Raw genomic sequence first — 20,718 nt, forward strand, 5'->3', positions numbered from 1 at the left:
ACGTGCCACACAGTGCCCAGGGCGTCAAGTGCCCAGCTCACTGGGAGGGTGGGGTCCTCTCACGGACAAGGAAGCTGGGCATCAGAGAATGAGTGCCACCGTCCCCAGGCTACACAGCCAGGAAACAGGCTGCCGGGACTTTCTCCCCTCAGCAGGGGTGGGAGCAGGAGGAACCCTGCAGCCGGGGCGGGGGTGGGGGGTCTTCCCTGAGCCTGGTGCCCTCATCCATAAAACATGTGTAATGAAAGCCCCTGGGCTACGACCTGGAAGGACCACCACATGTCAGTGTCTCTAACTAGGGGTCCGAGGTGCTGCCCAGTCTCTCTCCCAGCCCAGGGCCCTCGGGCCCCACGGTGGGAGGAAGTGGCGCCTGAGCACCTGAGCTGCCTGCGTCCTGCCGCCTCCCCTTCAGCCCTGACTGGGGGCGAGGCAGGTAGTGACAGGTGAGGAAGAAGGATTTCCCGAGCGTGGAGCGGAGAAAGGAAGGAAGTGACTCACCAAATACAACAAAGCCCGTCTCCCCGAGAGGAAGCCGCGGCGAGAGAGCGAACGCACGTGGGTGCCCGCGGGGGCGCGGCGGGCCCGGCTGGGCTGCGGTCCAGCGGCAGCCAGAGCGCCTCCGGGGCGGGGGCGGGCCGCCGGGGCGCAGCGCTGCCCGGCGCTGTGGGGGTGGGGGCGGAGGACCCTACCTACACAGCGGTGGCTCTGCTGTTTCCCCTGTGTCGGGGCTGCGGGGCGCGTTTCCCCGGGAAACTAGGGCTGGGCAGAAGCCGCCGTAGAGCGCACGGCGCGCTCTTCCCGGACTCGCTCTTTGACACCCACCCCAGGGAGGGCCACCTCCAGGTTCAGAGTGCACGGCCCAGGGCAGCCGGCTCCGGACTCTCGGGTCTGCCGAGGCTCGGCCTGGTGTTAGAAAGCAGAGGGGCGAGGGAAGCCCGGCCTGCGGATCCCCGGGGGAGCGACAGTCCGGGAGGGGTGTGGCCCCGCGGACACCCGTGTCCTGCAGCCAGCGAGGCTGGACGTTGGGTTGCGCGTCTTCCAGAAGGAGCCCGGCTCATGACAAGGGAAGAGGAACTGGCTTCCCGGGCAGGCGCCCCCGCCCCAAACTTTTCCTCCCAGCGGAGGGAGGAAGCGGGCCAGGGGGGCGGGGCCGCAGTTCCCTGCCCGCCGGAGCGGGGCTCCCGGCTGCCGAGCGGCGTGGGGCTCGGGTGAGTGTGTCTTTAAATCCGAGCCCCCCGCCCCCGCGGCGGTGAGGCCCCGGCTCCCGCGGGCCGGGCGGCGGCGGGCGCGGTGATTGGCGGCCGGGCCGGGTCCGCCCCTTGGCGTGGGGGACGCGGGCGCGGGGGAGCGGCGCGGCGCGCACGGGCCGGGCGCGCAGCTCTCATCGCCGGCGCGCGCGGGCTGCAGTTCTCTTGGCCTCGCCTGGTGGGCCCGGCCTGCCCGCCTCCGGAGCCGCCTGTGCCCGCGGATGGGCCAGGGACGTTGCGAGGAGCGAGCCGTAGCCCGTGCTGGGCGCGCCCTGCCGCTGCCCGACTCGGCGCCCGCAGTGCGAGCGCAGCGCGCTGGCCGCAGGAGCACGGATGCCCCCCGGAGCCGCGGGCTGGCAGGTACCGACGCGTCCGGGCCCGGGACTGGCGAGGGAAGAGCAGATCCGGCCCGGGGCAGCTCTGACCACCCACTCGCCGGGCTCCGAGAGGAGGGGTCCTGCGTCTCCACCCCAAGAACAATCGGACTGGTGCCTGGGAGCCAAGAGGGACCTCACTGACCCGAGAGCAGTCACTGGGGGGTTGTGTACGTCGGGGTCTGGGCTGGCCCCTCTCCTGAGGTAGCTCTCGGCCTGGGGTGGACATGCGCTGGCGCCACCCTGGCTCTGTATGCCAGGCCTGGGAGCACGGGCGGTTCAGGAAGGGGGTCCGTCCTGTGATCTAGAGATGGGGTCCCTGGACTCATCTCTAGGGCGCCTGAAACCCGCAGACCGTAGGACGAGTCCTGGGGTCCCAGTGGGCACCGGCTCAGATTCTTGGCCCAATCTGGCCCTCTTTCTCTGTGAGTCTAGCTGTCCTGAGAGAGTCCAGTTTTCCTGGAAGGCAGCGACTTAGAGTGTGGTGAATGGAGGGGAGAGTGTGCGTGGGGGGTCCTTCCCGTGGCCCTGGTGGTTGGAGCATCTCTTGTCCTGGGGAGGCAGGATGGAAGAAAGCTCTCTGACTTGAGGAAGCCAACGGGCTTCTCTCTTCTCCCAGCTAGGGATCCAGGCTCCAACTCCTTGGCTTCTGGGCAGGGCAACCTGATTCCAGGGACGGAGCACCTGTTTGACACCAGGCACTGGGGGGTGGCCCAGGAAGGTTCTGCTTCATGCAGCCCAGCCCCACTGGGGAGGACAGGACGTGAACAGAAAATTGGCTGAGATGTGGTTTTCCTTCCCAGTCCTAGACTGGTAGCCATGGAAATGCCGCAAGGCTACCCACAATTGATTGCTACGTGGAGGTCGCTGGGGGAGCTGGGGTTTGGATCTCAGGCGAGCCTGCAGCTATGTCTCGTGTTCTCCTGTTACCCTGCTGGTATCCAGGGACTCTTGCCACCTCCTAGGGCAGGGCCTAGCAGGAGGGCTGGGCAGATTGTCCTGTACCTATGCCCAGGTTGGTTTTTTTGGGTCAGGCTGGGCGTGGGACTCTCCCACCTGTCCTGAGGCTTAGGGTCTCCAGCTAGCCTGGCAGGAGGTTCAGAGAGGAGGGGAAGGAAGTTCTCACTTCCTTTCTCCATCACCAGGGGTTTGGGTGGGGCTGGGAGGCCCTGAGCCAGACATGGTTTCCTGTGAGTGCAGACAGGCCCCAGATGATGGTCGGATCTGGGGACAGGCAGATGGGGGCCTGGCTGGCTGGAGGTGGGTGGCACCTCAGGCAGTTCTGGCCTCGCCTCCGTGAGGTTCTGCTATTTTTGGGGCTCTGCCATCTTGGCAGGTTCCTGCTTTTCTGGAGGTGGCGATGTGGCCCTGCCTGTGGCCTTGGGCCCTGTGCTGGCTTCGAGATTTGCTGAGCTCACCTTGATGCCCACGGCTGACATGAGAACCTGAGCCAGCACACTCAGCCGCCTCCAAGCAGGTGGCACACACCGCCACCCTGGTTACCCAGGCACAGGTGGGGGGTGCCTGTGTGGGCAGAGATGCCTGTGCATGCTCAGCTTTATGGCCGTGGGGGCAGAGACTTAGAAGGTTCTGTGTATGAGCATAGACACGGTAGGACAACGGAGGTGGGCCAGCAGCCCAGGGACACAAACATGAACCACATGTGGGCCATGGACTCTGGTATAGACAAGTCTATACCATCACTGGGATTGGAATCCTCCCATGGAAGGGGCAGACACGGCAGTGGACAGGCAGAGGTGGACCCATGGAGCACAGGCATGGACTTGAGCCGACATTGACAGATACAAGACGTGGAGCACAGAATTGGGTCCAGGACTTGAGCAGATGTAGAGTCGGCTGTGGACCCCCCCCAGTGTGCCCCGAGGTTGTCCTGTTTGGGGTGGTGGTGGTACCGGTGCTATGTGCTGGGGCTTCATGTGTAGACTCCCACTTCTGGGGTTGAGGGTCCCCACGCGCTCTGTGTCTTGTGTTTTCCCCTCCGAGTCCTTTGCTTACTGAGCTGCAGGGCTGTTTCATGAGCCTTTGATATTTCATCTTCCTAGTGTTTTCAGAAGTTTCCAGAAGTGAGGTTGTGTGGCCTGGGTACTCTACAACTATTCATTTTTTTAAAAAGGATTTATTTTATTTATTTGAAAGGCAGAGTTAGAGAGAGAGAGAGAGAGAGAGAGAGAGAGAGAGGTGTTCTGTCCTCTGGTTCATTCTCAAATGGGCACAATGGCTGGGACTGGGCCAGGCAGAAGCCAGGAGCTTCATTTGGTTCTCCCACATGGGTGCAGGGGCCCAAGCACTTGGGATCATCCTCTGCTGCTCTCCCAGGCCTTTCACAGGGAACTGGATCAGAAGCAGACCAGCTGGGACTTGAACTGGCACCCGTATGAGATGCCAGCATTGCAGATGGTAGTCTAACCTGCCACGCCATAATGCCGGCCCCCACTCCAACTGTTTTTTGCCTCTCAGATTCAGGGCGTACTGGCTGTGGGATTTTCCTTCTACACCCAAGCCTGGATGTCCTTGCTGGGGGTGGGGAGAGGAAGAGCCACCATGGGACTGGGTCTGTGATGAGGGCCGCGCCCTCTACTGTGGTCAGCTCAGCCACCCCTACTCCCACCGCTCCTGGCTATGGTCAGGTCTCCTTTGCCCAGCTTGGCAACCGGGCAGCAGCCCAGATTCTGGACAGAGCGTGACACCAACTCTGTGTGACCTTCTGCAAGTTACGTAAGGTCCATTGCCTCATCTTTAAAGAGGGGCCAGGAACCCCTGGTCCTTGGGGATATTGGGAGGGTTAGAAGGGAGAAAACCAGTGGCCAGCGTGTGACCCAGTGCCTGACAGAGTGAGTGTGTGGCCAGTGTGGGGCTTGGGTCAGGGGCCCTGTCCGTGGCCAGCACTCCCCAGAACGTCCTCAGCAGCTGGGAACAGGGCCCTGGGGACGCCTGGGAGGAGAGCTAGGGAGCTTGGTTCTCTTCTCTGTGCCCATCAGCCCCTGCTTAGCCCTGGGGACGCCCTCCCCCGCCTCCCCGCAGGCAGGGTGGATGGAAGGCTGGGCCTCTGGGAGGGGAGCCAGTGGTTTGCTAAGAATAGCCCCAAATCATGGCTCTGCCTCCCAGCAGGGCAGCACCTCCCTGGCCCGGCCAGGCGCCCGCACAGGACAGGGGCTTTCCACGTTTTGGTGCGGCCACGGGCCTGGAGCAGCAGGCGCGGTCTGGGAGGAGGCTCTGCACCCCTTCCTAGGCCTTGGGCTGGGGCCCAGGAAGAGAGAAGGTGGGCGAGCACTGGCCTTTGTGATGCTGCCTTCCTCCCAAGTCAGGACTTGTCCTGACCACTGCCCCGACCATCTTCCTGCCCTGGCTCGTGAAGCAGACCCCAGGCTCTCTCTCTCGCAGGCTCTGTGGCCCTGGGCAGCAACCGTAGCCCCTCTGTGCCCTGATTCCGTTGAGTAGCAGGGTTCCTGATGGAAGCTGCTCATTGAACTCAGGGATGAGGGCAGATGATGTGTGCGGGCGGCGGCTCCTAGGACGGGCACAGGAAGCATCTGGTGCTGTTGCTGTTCTTACAACCAAGGCTGTCTTAGCAGGAGACGGGGTGGCCATGGTGCGTGTGCAGTGCCACGTGGTAGGAGGGGACCTGGATGGCATCCTTTCGTAAGTCTTTGGACTTTCTGAGTTTGGTGTGAGGCACGGGGGATCCAAAGGTGGATTAGAGTCGGCCTCTGCTGGCCGGTGAGCCAGGCGCTGCCATGATAGGGTCTGTGTTAGCGTGGGGTCCTTGTCTGCGGGCTTCACAGGATGACCTGGGGTTCACCTGGGGAGGGAAGGCTCCCCAGCAGAAAGAGGGGCCTGTGCACGGTGACAGCTCTCTCTGGAGGTGTGCCATGTGCTTCCTGGGACTTCCACACCTGGGCTGGAGCTGGGGCACTAATGCAAGAGACGTGGGGCGTCGGGGACACCTGCACGGGAGCCTCCCAAAGGCTCTGGGTGCGCTGCTCCCGACCTTGCAGGCTTCCAGGGAGCTGGGGCTTTTGCGAGTTCCAGGAGGAGGGAGGGCCGTGAGTCCCCCAGGGAAACGGCCCACTGCCAAGACTCTGGGTGGGGGCTTACAGGGGGAGGGTGGTGGGTGCCCTCAGATGTCCTGGGGCCCAGCAGCCTCTGTCCCTGCCTGTCTGGCCGGGCCTTCCGGGGGGGGGGGGGGGAGGGGGACAGGGACACTTCTTTTGAAGCTTCTGTTTAGAAAGTGGGAGGGGCACTTCTCCTCCCCTTTCCTTTTCCTGGGACTGGAGAACATCAGGAAGGGATTAACCATTTCCTGCTGGCCACCAAGTACAAGGGATCTATCCCCTTTGCTGCCCTGTAGTGGCTGGGACCCCTGGTGGGGGTGCAGACCCCCTTCTTTCCCCAGGGGCAGCTCCCCACTGGCGCCCAGGAGTCTGGTCAGCAGGGCCCAGAAGGCCCGCTCCAGCCTACTGTGGGTGATGGGTCAGCCTGCCTTCGAGCACCGTCTGGGTGGCAGCTCACTCCCTGCTGCCAGGCTGCCTGGGCGGTGGTAGGGCTTCTGGACTTTGGGAGTGACCTGCAGGCGCAGCTGGGCCATGCTCACTCCAAGCCTGATGGACAGTTCTGGTTTCTGGATGCCCAGAGAGGGGGGCCCTCCCTGGAGCTAACACTGGAGCTGCGCAGTCCTGGGGGGTCTTGGGCCTGGGGCAGCTGGTGAATATGCCCTGGCCTGTATTGTTGACTGTTCCCTCCGAGCTCAGTTTTCTCACCTGCAAAGTGGGCATCATTTTTTTCCCCATTTACCTTTTTTTTTTTTTTTGACAGGCAGAGTGAGACAGTGAGAGAGAGACAGAGAGTTATAGACAGTGAGAGAGAGACAGAGAGAAAGGTCTTCCTTCCGTTGGTTCACTCCCCTAATGGCCGCCAGGTCTGTGCCGATCCAAAGCCAGGAGCTGGGTGCTTCCTCCTGGTCTCCCATGTGGGTGCAGGGCCCAAGCACTTGGGCCATCCTCCACTGCCTTCCCGGGCCACAGCAGAGAGTTGGACTGGAAGGGGGCAACCAGGACTAGTACCTGGCGCCCCAACCGGGACTAGAACCCCGGGTGCCGGTGCTGCAGGCGGAGGATTAGCCAAGTGAGCCATGGCGCTGGCCCCCCATCTACCTTTAAAACAATTTTTAGAAGTAATTCACTTAGCTTAAAGATAACCATTGAAGCGCTCAGTTCTTCGGCACAGCCACAGTGTTGTGCAACTGCCAGCGCTATGAAGTTCCAAAGCATTCTTTTTTTATAAAGATTAATTAAATTAATTTATTTGAAAGATTTACACACACAGAGAGAAGGAGAGGCAGAGAGAGAGAGAGAGAGAGAAAGAGAGAGGTCTTTCATCCGCTGGTTCACTCCCCAGTTGGCCAAAGCGGCCGGAGCTGCACTATCAGGAACCAGGAGTTCTTCCAGGTCTTCTACATGGATGAAGGGGACCAAGCATTTGGGCCATCTCCTGCTTTCCCAGGCCACAGCAGAGAGCTGGATCAGACGTGGAGCAGCTGGGACTCAGACTGGTGCCCATATGCACTGCAGGCAGCAGCTTTACCTGCTACACCACGGCCCCGGCCCCTAAAATAATTATCTTTATAAAAGGTCTGCCTGAGTTCCCTGCACCCGCTGCAGAGTAGTGTAATAATGTTGCCAGGGTTCCACCGTTTGCCCACAGGTGCCTGCCTTCACAGGGCATCATTTGATGGCAGGAAGGCTGTACTATTGGGAGGTAAGAGCAGAAGAGTGGTGTCATTGCAGTCTGCGTCAAGTGGCTCCTAACCCACTGCTTGTAGGAATCAGGAACGTGGCACAGAGACGGGCTTTGCTCAGTCCACACAGATGTTGTCAACGTGAGCAAGGCCGGGCAGCTACGAGGCTGGGCATTGGCTGCCACGGGCTGTGGGTGACTCAGTTCTCTCTCTACCCCCTTCCCTATCTGAGCCACGACCTCCTTGTGCTGTGTGTGATGATGGATTTGGCCTTCACAGAGAGGGAACTGGATCATAAACACAGGAACAAACTTGAGCCCAAAACTGCACGGCTTGGCGTGCTCAGGGGGTGGTCATTCAGGTGACCAGGGAATTCTCTCCTTGCTTTGCTTTTGAAATTCATGGAACAGAAAGTTATCTGAAAGATGAATTGTACACTTTATTTTTTTTTAAGATTTATTTATTTTACTTGAAAGGCAGAGTTACAGAGAGAGACAGAGGTCTTCCATCTGCTGGTTCACTCTCCAGATGGCCACAACGGCTGGAGCTGCGCTGATCCGAAGCCAGGAGCCAGGAGCTTCTTCCAGGTCTCCCATGAGGGTATGGGGCCCAAGCACTTGGACCATCTTCTACTGCTTTCCCAGCCATAGCAGAGAGCTGGATTAGAAGTGGAGCAGCCGGGACTCGAATCTGCGCCCATATGGGATGCCGGCACTGCAGGCAGCAGCTTTACCTACTATGCCACAGCACCGGCCCCGTGATAGCTCTTGGTAGAAGAATTTGGTGGGTTCTTGTGCCTGGTTCTCTTGGGTGTACGCTGTGGGCTTGCCTGGCTAGACAACAGTTCTGTGTGGAAGTTTCTGAGTCGCATGTTCTGGGATGGTACAGAGGTGAGGAGTGCGCAGCTTTGTGAATCGGCTGCAAACCTCTGAGCTGTCCGCTTTAAAGGGTGACTTATGGTAGGTGAATTGTGTCCCATTTTTTTTTTTTTTTTTTTAAAGAGCTCGCAGGCGTCTGTGCAGTCTGAACTGAGTCACGTCCTCAGCTCTGGAAACCCAGAGTCCCGGGTCACTTCTTAGGATTCCTGGGGACACTGGGCCACACCACACAGTGCAGGTTTGAGGGTGGCAGCAGGGGGCTGTAGGAGCCACACGGCCCACTGGCTGCCTGTCCCACTGTCTGGGCCCAGCCGGTGCTTTCTGGCTTCTGACGAGGCACCACTGCCTCAGTTTCCCCACCCATGCTGAGGGCCTGTGAGCGGCCCAGCCTTGACTGTGGTCTGGGAGCTGGGGCAGTAGAGTCTGGCGAGGCAGCGGAGCTCGCAGACTTCCTGTTTGACCCCTTCTTCCCTCTCTGTCTCTGTGTTGCTTGCCAGAGCCTCCGTGTGAGCCCCGGGACCAGTTCCCCCTTTTCTGTGGGGCCAGCAGGGCCTGGGCTTCTTTCTGAGCTGGCAGCAGGGGTGGAGGCTGTGGCCTTCAGGTCTGTGTGTCCCGTCCTCACTGCGCTCCTGCTCCCCCTCCACCACCCCCATCCGTCTGGTGGTTCTGGCCTGACGCCTCAGAGTGGTCCATGGTCCCCCTGTCTTTCTCACTTCCCAAATGATGCGTCACCAGGTCGCAGCTGTTTCCTTGCCTGTCCTGCTCTGCCAGCCCAAGCATCCCAGGTGGACTCCGACAGGTGTGCTGGTTCTGCCCTTGTCGCCTGACTGGCCCTTCTAAGCCAGTAGCTCAGGTGACCTTGTGTGAACACAGAAGTCAGCGAGGGTGGGCATTTGGCACATCATTCATGGCACTGCTTGGGCTACAGCAGCTGCAGAGTGCCTGCTCTGCTCTCTTGGCTCTGTTCTTGATCCCGGCTTCCTGTTCGTGTGCACCTGGGAGGCAGTGGTGATGCCTTAACTGGTCGGCTCCCCGGTGACCGCATGGGAGACCTAGATTGAGTTCCCAGATCCTGACTTTGACCTGCGGTCCGGCCCTGGCTGCTGCAGACATTTAGGGAGTGAACCAGTGGATGAGAGGTTCTCTGTTTCTGTGTCTTTGCCTTTCAAATAAATAAAAATAAATAAAAACCTTTTAAAAAGATAAAGTCTATTTTAAAAAAAGGTAAAACATTAGGGGGAGGGGCCTGCATTTGGCGCAGTGGCCACGTGGGATGCCTTGGTCTGGTTCCTGGTTCCACCCTCCACTCCTGCTTCCTGCTAGCCCCCCCCCCCCGGATGAGGAAGGGCAATTCTCCCGCTCCACAGACGAGGAAGTGGGGCGCTTTCACAGGGGCAGACGGGGCAGATCGATAGCATCTTGAAGCCATGAGGATGTGGGGAAACCCGCCCTCCCACACAGCGTTGCTTGCTGTGTGAAACGCTGCAGCTTGTTGGAAGAGTGACGGGGCCGTGTCTGCACAGGCCCTTTGAGCTCAGCATTCAGAGTGCTGTAGCCTGTCCTGGAGAAGCCCGCCAGGATGCCTGGCCATGGGCACCAGGATCTCAGGGCAGCCTGTGGCGGGGAACCGAGGCCACACTGTCTCCTCTCGGTTCTCTGTCCCCCTCCACCTCAGGATAAGTGGTGTGCATGCTGTGCCTGCTGCTTTGGCGTGCTTTTTTTTTTTTTTTTTTTTTTTTTTTTTTTTTTGCATGGTCTGGCCTTCTTGTCTTCTTGTTCTTGGTGTGTCAGCATAGGCCTGTGGTGATCAGATCTACAATGTGGCATTTTCCTTCTCAGCGTGTGGTCCCCTTGTAGCCAGGTGCGCAGGTGCACAACTGCACAGTGCATACGATGTATCACTGTTGTGTTTCTTTGCTGCCTTTCTCCCTCCCTCTCTAGTTGGCATGGGTGCTCCAGGAGGGGCCAGGACCATGCCCATCTGGTTGACAGTCAGTAGTAGCTTGTCATTGAATGAGTGGTGATAAAATAAAACAGGCATGCCCCACTAAATGGGGTGGAGCCGCCCGGAGATTGAAGATGCTGGGAAGATGCCTGTGTCCCATCAGGGGAGGGTTTGGCGCAACAGTTAAGCCCCTGCTTGGAGCACCTGGGTTCATGTCCAGCTTCCTCCTAGTGTGTACTCTGGGAAGCAGCAGGTGATGTCTCAAATACTTGAGTCCCTGCCACCCACATGGGAGACCTGGATTGAGTTCCTAGTTTCTGGCTTCAGCTTGACTCCGCTCCCGTTGTTGCAGGCATTTGGGAAGTGAACCAGCAAATGAGAGATCCCTCTCTGTCTCCCCCGATCCCTTTTACTCGCAGTCTCTCTCTGCCTCTGCCTTTTGCATTTTAAATGATGGTGATGATGGTGTAATACAAGATGCCTGTCGCCATATTGGAGTGCCCAGGGTTGATGCCTGTCTCTGAGTCCTGACTCCGCTTCCTACACATGCAGACCCTGGGAGGCAGCAGCGGTAGCTCAGGTAGTTGGGTTCCTGCTATCCGTCCAGGAGACCGGGATTGAGTTTCCAGCCCCTGGCTTCAGTCCAGGTCCAGCCCCGACCCAGTAATCGAGGGCATTTGGGGAGTGAACCAGCAGAGGGGAGCTCTGTCTGTCTCCTGTCTCTCTGCTTCTGGAATAACAATGAACCAGGCAGGGATGAAGTCACATGTATTGGCTGGGGTATGAATGTATGTTTGTGTTTTCTTAAGGGGAAAGCCTCTTGTAGAATGAAGCTTAAGAGGTGGGCTTAGGGGCCAGTGCTGTGGCCTAATGGGTTAAGCTACTGCCTGTGATGCCGGCATCTCATGTGGGCGCCAGTCTGTGCCCTGGCTGTTCTACTTCCAATTCAGCTCCCTGCTAATGTGTCTGGAAAAGCAGTGGAAGATGACCCAAGTCCTTGGGCCTCTGCACCCACGTGGGAGACCAGGAAGAAGCTCCTGGCTTTGGATCGGCACAGCTCCTGCCTTTATGGCCATTTGGGGAGTGAACCCATGGATGGAAGATCTCTTTCTTGTGTCTCTCCTCTCTCTCTAACTCTGCCTTTCAAATAAATAAATAAATCTTTACCAAAAAAGGCGGGCTTTCAGGGAGATGGAAAGAGATAACCCTTATCGGTCTTTGTCCTGTGATGATAAGTCTAAATTACTTTTATAATAAGCTCTGATAAAAAACAAAAAAAGCCAAAATATGCCCCATTGGAGGATGCACTTGGACTTGAGCCATGGTCCTGATCGCTGACCTGCATCCTTGCCTACCACTGGGCCCTTACCGCTCCCAGGGGGCTGAGTTTGAGTCACTGATTCCTTTGGATTCTCCAGGTTGACCTGTGCTGCTCAGGCGTGACTCGGGGCGCCGCTCGATGAGTTGTCACCTGAGTGGGCGGTGCCCCTCCACCCGCTCAGGGTGCAGACCAGCTCTGTGCCCTGCAGGGGTCCCTGTGCTCCTGACCTGCCACCCCTGCAGGCGGCCGCCCTCTGCCTGCCTCCCCTAGGACCAGTCTTCCTGCTCTGAACTTCACATCAGTGCACTGTGCAGTCAGAGCTGTTCTGTCTGGCGGCTTCCACGCCACAGGCACTGCAAGTCCCCGTGGCTGTGTCGCTGTCAGCTGCTCCTTGTCATCACTGTGTGGTGTTCCATGTGCGGTCAGATGGCCGTTTGCTTATTTTTTTCCGTGTGGAGGGACCTTCGTGCTGTTTCTGGTTTTTGGCGTTGTGGACACCTGTGCCGTACACAGCTGTGTCATCCCATGACCATGCTCACTGCCTTCCCTGGGCGGTGTGCCCAAGGGCAGATCCTCGCCGTACTTCGGAGAGATCCGAGAGGGAAGAGGCTTGCCCACCGCCACGTGGCCACTCAGCCTCTCTGACTCCCTGCCAAGTCCCACCCACTTCCCACACTCAAGCTAGAGTCAGGGGGCCCCTGGAGGGTCGTGTTCCGGGTCTCAGGGCACCGTGTGTGCCTACTGCTCAGCAGTCTCCTCCCACGCCTCCTCTTCCACATCCCCGGCCCCAGAGATGGAGGCCACATGCTCGCCTCTTATGCGGTCGCTGCTGGGGAGAGATGGGGAGGAGCCAGAGCTCTTTGCTCCTCTCCATCCAACACTCCCTGCCCAGTAAGCACCAACTTCTCACCCCCCCTGCCTGCAGACCCCGGGGACCACCCTTCTGCTTCCTGTCTCTGTGAATTTGAGTTCTCCAGGGACTGCAGGGAGTGGAATCTTTTTTTTTTTTTTTTTAAAGATATTTATTTATTTGAGAGGTAAAGTTACAGACAGTGGGAGAGAGAGAGCGAGCGCGAGTGAAAGGTCTTCCTTCCATTGGTTCACTCCCCAAATGGCTGCAATGGCTGGAGCTGTGCCAATCCAAAGCTAGGAGCCAGGTGCTTCTTCCCGGTCTCCCTTGCGGGTGCAGGGACCCAAGCACTTGGGCCATCCTCCACTGCACTCCCAGGCCACAGCAGAGAGCTGGATCGGAAGTGGAGCAGCCCAGCCGAGACTAGAACCAGCACCCATATGGGATGCTGGTGCCGCAGGTGGAGGTTTAACGCTGACTCTAGGAGTGGAATCTTGCAGTGATTGTACTTCAGAATATTTATGTATTTGAGAGAGCAAGCAAGTGAGCATGCTTCCATCCAATTGTTCACTTCCTAAATGGCTGCAGTAGCCGAGGCTGGGCTGGGCCAAAGCCAGGAGCCAGGAGCGCAGTCCAGGTCTCCCGTGTGGATGGCGGGGGCCCATGCACTTGAGCCAGCGCCTGCTGCCTCCCAGAGTGTGCAGTAGCAGGAGGCTGGGGTCAGGAGGCCGAGCTGGGTGTCCGGGCATTTTGGGTCTGGCTTATTCAGACACTCAGCGTAATGTGCTCAGGGTCCATCCCCTGGTAGTTTGTGTCAGGACTTCCTTCCTTTGTAAGTGGTAATTGTTCTTTAGAGCGCATGTTAAAGGCACCTCGAGTCTTCAGGGTTGAGCCAGGGAGGTCCGCTGGTGGTGGGATGGAAGTAAGCATTCATGGAGATTCACGAGGTGCGGCCCTTCCTGTGCGCTGTCTGCGGTCCTCCCCACAGCCCGGTGAACCAGGTGTCAATAATGGGCTCATTGTACTGATAAAGGAGCCCGGCCCAGAGGAGTTCGGCGACTTGGCCAGGATCACAGAGCAGCAAGTTATTGGAAGCCAGGACTGGGTGCAGGGCTGCCTGCCAGCCCGGCCTGGGCTCTGAGCTCCTGATCCCGGGGCAGGCTCAGGCCCCTCTCTGGGCACAGGGCTTGGTGCCTTTTCTTTGAATCTTTCTCAGTGTGGAGCTGCTCAGTACCTGGGCTGTGGTCAGTGGGCCCCTCCTCCCAGGCCCGGGTACCCCCTGCTGGGCCCCAGCTTCTGCCGCAAGCTCCTTCATGCAGCTGCCTCCTGGGCCGCGAGGGGTGGTGGGACGAGCGTGGTGCTCTCAGGGTTAACTGCCCCGTGCCAGGAGCGGAAGCCAAGAGGACAGACTGTGAAGTGAAGTCACTTCCCTGCCGTGTGCCTGGCCTTCTGCACTGAATCCTGTTTCCTCCTTGGCCTCCACGTGCCCACCGGCCTCTGGCTCCCATGACCCTGTGGGTCAGCGGCAGGTGGGGGCTCCTGATGGAATGTGGGCCTGTCATTCATCCGGCGAGGTCACTTCCTGTCTGCGTAGGCCGTCCACCTTTCCTGCCTTCACACCCCACTGTGGGGGCTTTGATGGGAATGATGGGTGTGGGGGCTGGGGGAGGCTACTTGAGGTCAAGTGCAATGCCCAGCCAGCTCCTTTTGCTGCTGGGGACACTGAGGCCTGGGAGGGGTCAGGCCCGTGCACCACCCTGCCGTGGTAGGGAGGGCTCTGTGGCAGGGTGCTCCAGGGCCCAGCCATGTGAAGTGAGGCAGGTACTCATCCCCACCGGGCTCCCTGCCTGCTGCGGAGCCGAGTACCTGCCTGTGGGAGCCACTCTGAGTACCAGGGCCCTTGTGCCCCCCTGGCCACCCTGCAGGCAAGGAGGCTGGGGAGGCCGTGGCACAGCCTGGCAGTCAGCCTGGTCTTCCCGGTCCTTGTAACCTTGTGCTGCTAGCCAGGCACCCTAGGAGGGCGTGTGGAGCTGGTACCAGCATCAGTGGCCACCCTGTGTAGTTCTTGTTCTCCCTCTGGTATGTGTTTGTTGTAGGAAAGTGAAGACATTCAGGAAGACGAGAAAGATCGTCCCTCATCCCACGTCCTGGACGTGACTGTGGTGCCCCATCTGTGCTCTGTGGGTTCTCCTGGCAGGAGTCTCCTAGCGTGTGTGCACCTGTGTGTGGGGCTGCCCTGCTACTTAAAGGGAGGAAACTGAAGTCATTTGATGCCTTTTACAAAAAGTGAACGAGTGGCTGTCCCCCGTGCCGGTGTGAACGGCTGCCTTGTTCTTTTGTCTAAGCTGAGGTTTTGCATGCACGGTGGAGTACACGTGGCACAGGTGTGCAGACGGCTCAAGGGATCTACCAAGCAGTGCCCCCGTGGGGGCCAGTGGGTCACAGTGTGCAATTCTGCCGGCAGCCCCTGAGCCACGCCGCCGAGCCTCCCTCCTACTGCGGCACGCGGTGCTCTTGCCAGCTTCCTGTGTCTTGTCTGGTGTCGCTGCTTCTGAGTTGGGAGGATGGGGTCCTGGGGTGTTTGCCTGTGTCACCTTCCTCGGCTCCATGTTCCATCAGTGACGGTCATCTGCTGCCCCTGCTGTGCCAGTGACCACATCGTGACGCCCATGGCACGCTGGACCTGGGCTGCTGTTGCTGTGCGTTGTTGACATGACTCCCGTGAGCTAAGCTGTACTGAACGCCTCTGTGACCATAGCTTCTTTCTGTTGAATAAGCTGCTAGAAGAATCCTGGGTCCATGTGCTGCACATTTGTAAGGTGTTTGGAGTCCTTGCCAGATTGGCCTCTAGAGAGCTTTGCCGTTTGTACCCTGCCTGGTGCCTCGGAGAGAGTTCACGCCTAGGACCTGGGCTGGCGCTGGGGCAGGGGTCCGTCCTGCCTCACCTCCGATATGGGCAGTGCATGGGATCGCCTAGTTTCTAATTTCTAAATTGCAAGTTAGGTTGAATTTTTTTCACATTTATTGGCCATTTGTATTTCTTTTCTTTTTTTTTAAAAAAATACTTATTTTAAAGGTAGAGAAAGAGAGGCAGGTCTCCCATGCCCTGGTTTATTCCTCAAAAGCCTGAAACAGCTGGTCTGGGCCTGGCCCCACTTGAAAGCCAGACCTCACTCCAGGTCTCCCACACGGGGGCCAGGGACTTTGTGCCTGAGCCATCCTCTGCTGCCCCCAGGGTCTGCACTGGCCAGGAAGCTGGAATCAGGAGAGGAGCTGGAATTTGAACCCAGGCACTCTGATAGGGGGTGCAGGCGTCTTAAGTGGTGTTCTGACCCCTGTGCCTGATGCCCACCTGCCCCTACCTGCATTCCTTCTCTGTGCCTTTCTTCTCTTGGGCTCTCTCTCCCACACAACACTCCCCCCCCCCCCCCCATTTTTGGTCTCTTTTACCCTCGAGAGGCAGTTGGCCCACAGCAGGGTTGAAGCCATCCGGAAAGCAGCGTGGATCCTGGGCTGCAGGAATGTGCCGTGTGTTCTTGCCATTGCTCCCTGAATGTTGCAGTGTGCGTACAGCTGCTCCCGAGCCTGTGAGTGCCTTAGGGGTTGTGAGTGATCTGGAGGGGATGTGAAGTGGGGGATGCCTGTAGGCTCTGTCAGTGCGCATGCCATGGCATTTTCTTTGAGGACTTGGGTGTCACTGGGTTTCGGTATCCCAGGGAAGGATCTTGGAACCAATGCCCCCCGGCGATACTGAGGGGTAGCTCTGCTGCTTTTTTCATGTCCTTGAAAAACCATAGATTGCCTATGATAACTAATAAAAACACTTGGAGCATATCTGGTTTGTCATTTGCCTTTTGACTTTACGGGTTTTCCATATTGGTCAAAAGGCAACCACTTTTTGTGTGGTCTGGGCTGTTGGCATTTACCTCGATGTGTTCTACCTCTAGCAGTTTGCATGGAAGGTTCTTTTCCACTGCAAGGTGACTTATGTCTCGTGTCTTCTGCCAGTCTGGGGCTCTGCTTGTGGCGTTATCAGCTCTCAACCTTCTGCAGTCTGCCTTGGGAACAAATGATGGATGGGGTGGGGGGCATGTAGGTTAAGAGCTTGCACATGGAAGCTCCCCTGCCTGGCCCCCTGTGGCCCTCAGATACACCGTGCACACCTCAGGGCCTCAGTGTCTACACCTGCAAAATGATTAAGTCACAGCTGTTTGTCAACTTTTCACCCTTGACACTCTTCAAGTTGAGGACCCCAAAGGGTTTATGTTTAAGGGATTATATGCATATTCCAATGTTTACTACATTAGAAACCAAAACTGAGTATATTTAAAAATGCTTATATATAAATACATTTAAAAATAATGATAACAAACTCACTATGTGTTAGCCTAAATGAAATGTACTGTGTTTTAAAAGTAACTAGATTTTCTGAAACAAGCAGCAATGGGAAGAGTGACATGCTTTACAGTTTGGCCAGTCCCTTTTATACGTGGCTCAGAAGGCGCCAGGTGGATTCCCACATCTGCTCTGCCTCCATTCTGGTGGGCTGTGCTGTTTTTGATGGGAGATGTGAAGAAAATCTAGCTGTGCACAGATCCGAGGGGACCTCAGCATGTGCGTGGAATTCAAACATCCATTCATTTATCTTTGCATATAGTAGGCCATTAGAAAAAGGCTGGTGCTGTGGTGTAGTGAGTAAAGCTGCCACCTGCAGTGCCAGCATCCCATATGGGCGCCAGTTCAAGTCCTGGCTGCTCCAGTTCCTATCTAGCTCTCTGCTATGGCCTGGGAAAGCAGTAGAAGATGGACCAAGTCCTTGGGCCCTTGGACCTGCTTGGGAGACCTGGAAGAAGCTTCTGGCTCCTGATTTCGGATTGGCGCAGCTCTGGCCATTGCGGCCATCTGGGGAGTGAGCCAGCGGGTGGAAGACCTGTCTTTCTCTCTCTGCCTCTCCTCTCTCTGTGTAACTCTTTCAAAAAAATAAATAAATCTTAAAAAAAAAAAGGGAAGGAATATTTTATTAGCCTATGGGTATTTTCCTGTGATACTATATAAAACATGGGACTAAGCATTCACTGAAGTATGGAATCTGGAAACATTGACACACTTTGTTCGGTTCAGATCCCCTGGATCGTGCTGCACCTTGAATGTGACATCGGGTGTGGCTTCCCGAGTTACGCGATCTTGCCCGTATGGACACATCTCCTGCCAGCGTTTCCAAACATCGTATCTGGGAATGTCATCACAGCTGTCGTTGGAAAGATCCAGCGCTGGGAAGCTGGGAACCCACGTGTGCGTTTTCCACCGCCTGCTCCAACTTTGTCATTGGCAACACGCGCCCACGGTTGTTTTCCTGAAGGGGACGGCTCCCTTGGCGCATTTTTGAGAAAACTTCTATCAGATCCCCAACTCTCGATTGCCCGTGTTTCTCTCAAGTGAGAATAGCGTTGCCCAGACGCCAGGCTGGTCCAGCTCCCACTGGAACACCTGCACAGGTGCATGTGTGATTTGCCTCCAGACCTCGTCACACCCGATGAGCTGCCGAAACGCCTTATGTGCACTTCCTGTTTCATCACGCGGGGTACTCACGGGCTGAGAGTGAAACTAGTCATTTTTGCTGCTTCATCGAGGACAGCCTCCCTGGCGCTGGCAGACTTTGCCATTGCAAGCGCCATGTCTGTGAGCACGGCCCAGTGCGCGCCCAGGGCCTGGTCCCTGCTCAGACTCTGACAGTGCCGGCCGCTGTGGCTTCTGCAGGCTTCCCAGTGGGAATCAGGGGGACAACGTGTCATCTCGGTGCAGTGCCTGTGTTCTCTTGGGGCCCAGGGTGGTCGCCTGCTATCAGTTTCATCCCTGTCCCCTAATAAACCCGGAGGAGCGCAATGCGGGGGGAGTGGAGGTGTAAATTGTTTGGGATTCGGATTTATCATCTGTGGGCCAGCTGTTGTGGCACAGGGGATGAAGCTGCTGCTTGGGACACCCACGTGCTGTGTCAGAGCACCTGGGATCCAGACTTGGCTCCTCTGCTTCCTGTTGATGCACCTGGGAGGCCGTGATCATGGCTCAAGTGCTTGGGGTCCTTGCAGCCCATGTGGGAGACCCAGATGGAGTTGGTGGCTAATGGCTTCAGCTTGGTCAGGTGCTGGCTGTGGGGAGCATGTGGGGCGTGAACCAGAGGTTGGAAGACCTTTCTCTTTCTGCTTTCTCACTCTGCCTTTCATGTAGATGAAAATAAATACGCCTTTTTAAAAAGTAGGGTTGGCCATTTGTGATTTCAGATGCTGCTCCAGGTGCTAATGTCTTGGGTCTTTGGGAGTGAGGCAGGGGCCTGTGAACCTTGTGCATACCTTTTTCTTGCCTCTCTGAGGACAGGCTGCAGGGCCAGGCAGGCTGCCACCCCACACGGCTGGGGCCTGCTTCTTAGTCCCCTCCCCCTCCCTGGTGCCCACAGCCTCGGCCTCCGTGTCCCTTCCTCATTTGCCTTCTCGGCTGCCTGGGGCTCGGGGCTCGGCCACATTTTCCATGAGGCAATCACAGCTCGACTCCCATGTAAGGCACGGGGCGGCGTGCCGGGCCTGGGCCCTGCCCCACCCTCGCAGCACCCACGCTTGCAGAGTCGATCCTGCCGTGCTTGCTAACGGTATTCCTTGTTCTTGTTCATTCAGGCGCCAGCCGGGAGCAACCTAGTGGGGCTCAGCGGGAGAGACACCTGTGGTTGGAGGGTGAGGAGGGGAGGTTGAGGAAGGCTTTCTGGTGCAGGGGATGGTGGGAGTGGGCTAGGTAGAGGGGGACAGGGTAGCGTGAGGCCGGTGTGTCACTGCCTGTGTGGCAGTGGGCAGAGACTGGCACCTGCCCGTGGCCGGAGGTTAGTGGGCCGGTGTGGGCCCATAGGAGGTGGCCCAGCTGTTAGTTCAGAGGTGGGACTCTGCCCTGGGCAGACCATGGGACCCACCACCTCTGTCCCAGCCGCATGGGGCTGCCTCTGCTTTGTTACCATTTGTGTTGGTGGTCATTACCCAGGTCCTGTTGCTGCCATGGGCCAAGGCTGGGTGTTGTTTCCTATTTGGGGATTGTGTGAGTCCCCTTGGGTTACTGAGTGGGAGTTGGGTGGGGGCAGCAGGCAAGGAGGGGCTGGCCTGCTCCTGCCGCCTGGGTCCTCCTGGAGCCCAGCTGAGGGTCTCCCTGGGACATCCGCCTCCTCAGCTCCGTGGGCATCACTCTTGGGAGTGGGAGTGCTCTCCCTGCCAGGGACTCCCACGGCTCTCAGTGGCTGGGCCCAGGGAAGGTGATGAACAGGGGAGAGGGTGGGGGTGGAGATACCCAGCCCTGACCCTGCCGCCCACTGTGGCTGGCTGTGGCTGCGGCTGTGGCTGTGAGTGGGTCTCTGGCCACCTCTGCCCCTCGGTCTCCTTATCTGTAAATTGAGGGGAGCAGATGAGGGTCTTCGAAGCACCTCTGGCTCTCGGATATGTGTTGGTGCTGGGGGGGGGGGTGATGAGAACGTACCGAGCGGGTGCACGTGTGTGAGTGTGTGTGTGAGTGCATGTGTGTGCTGGGGAGAGAGGCTGGGGCAGGTGAGGAGCGGTCCGAGCTCCTGCCCCTCCCGCCTCCCCCAGCCCCGCCCCCGCAGTAGGGAACCCTGCAGCGTGGCCACTTCCTGTGCGTTTGTTCTGAAGCTGAGGCAGATGTTTCCTGCAGCTGGCCGCTCAGCCCCTGCTGCCCCCGCAGAAGCACGGCCCTATTTTTAGCCCCATTGTTACCCGCCCTGGGCATCTGGCTGCCAGGGGCGAGTGGGAGGCTGAGGCTGCGGCCCTGGGAGGGGCGCCCCTCCCCCAGGCCCGGTGTCTCCCTGATGGTCGGAAGAGCAGGGCTGCGGAGCCAGAGGCCTGGCTCTGCTGCTGGCTGCACTCTGTGAGCCTGGTGCTTTTCACCTGCTCAATGGGACAGTAGTCAGTGCTCAGTCTTCTCGCGTGCTCGGAGGCTCCGGAGAGATGGTGACTGTGAAATTCACGTAGTGAGTGACGTGTGGAACCGCAGGTATTGTGGGGTATGGAAGAGCAGATGGCTCAGACCTGAAGGCCCTTGGAGTCAAGGCCAGGGTTGCCTGGAGCATGGGCTGAGGCCGGAGGGCCTCGGGGAAGGATGCCGACCGATGGGTGTGGGAGCGTGCCTGGGGATGGCATGCCTGGCTGGAGAAGCCAGGAGGGCAGAGGCTGCCCCGGGGGTCCTGGAGGGCCTGAGCGGCTCTGGCCACCTTGCTGCAGCTTCCTCCTAGGAGGGGCTGCAGGCTGGGTCTGGGGGCAGGAGGTGCCACCACCTGTTCCTGAGCCTGCCAATGGCACTGTGGC

At 58.3% G+C, this 20,718-nt stretch overlaps 1 protein-coding gene across 1 annotated transcript in view; it reads left to right on the top strand.

Moving 5' to 3' along the window:
• The first annotated feature begins 1,542 nt into the window (after positions 1 to 1,542).
• PALD1 (phosphatase domain containing paladin 1) overlaps positions 1,543 to 20,718 on the top strand; it is a 56,865-nt gene continuing 37,689 nt past the window's right edge. The window contains exon 1 of the mRNA XM_062214869.1: positions 1,543 to 1,607. The gene's annotated coding sequence lies outside the window, so the exon portion shown is untranslated. The remainder of the gene's footprint in view (positions 1,608 to 20,718) is intronic.

This window comes from Lepus europaeus, chromosome 17 (assembly GCF_033115175.1).
Source record: "Lepus europaeus isolate LE1 chromosome 17, mLepTim1.pri, whole genome shotgun sequence".
Classification (NCBI taxonomy): domain Eukaryota; kingdom Metazoa; phylum Chordata; class Mammalia; order Lagomorpha; family Leporidae; genus Lepus; species Lepus europaeus.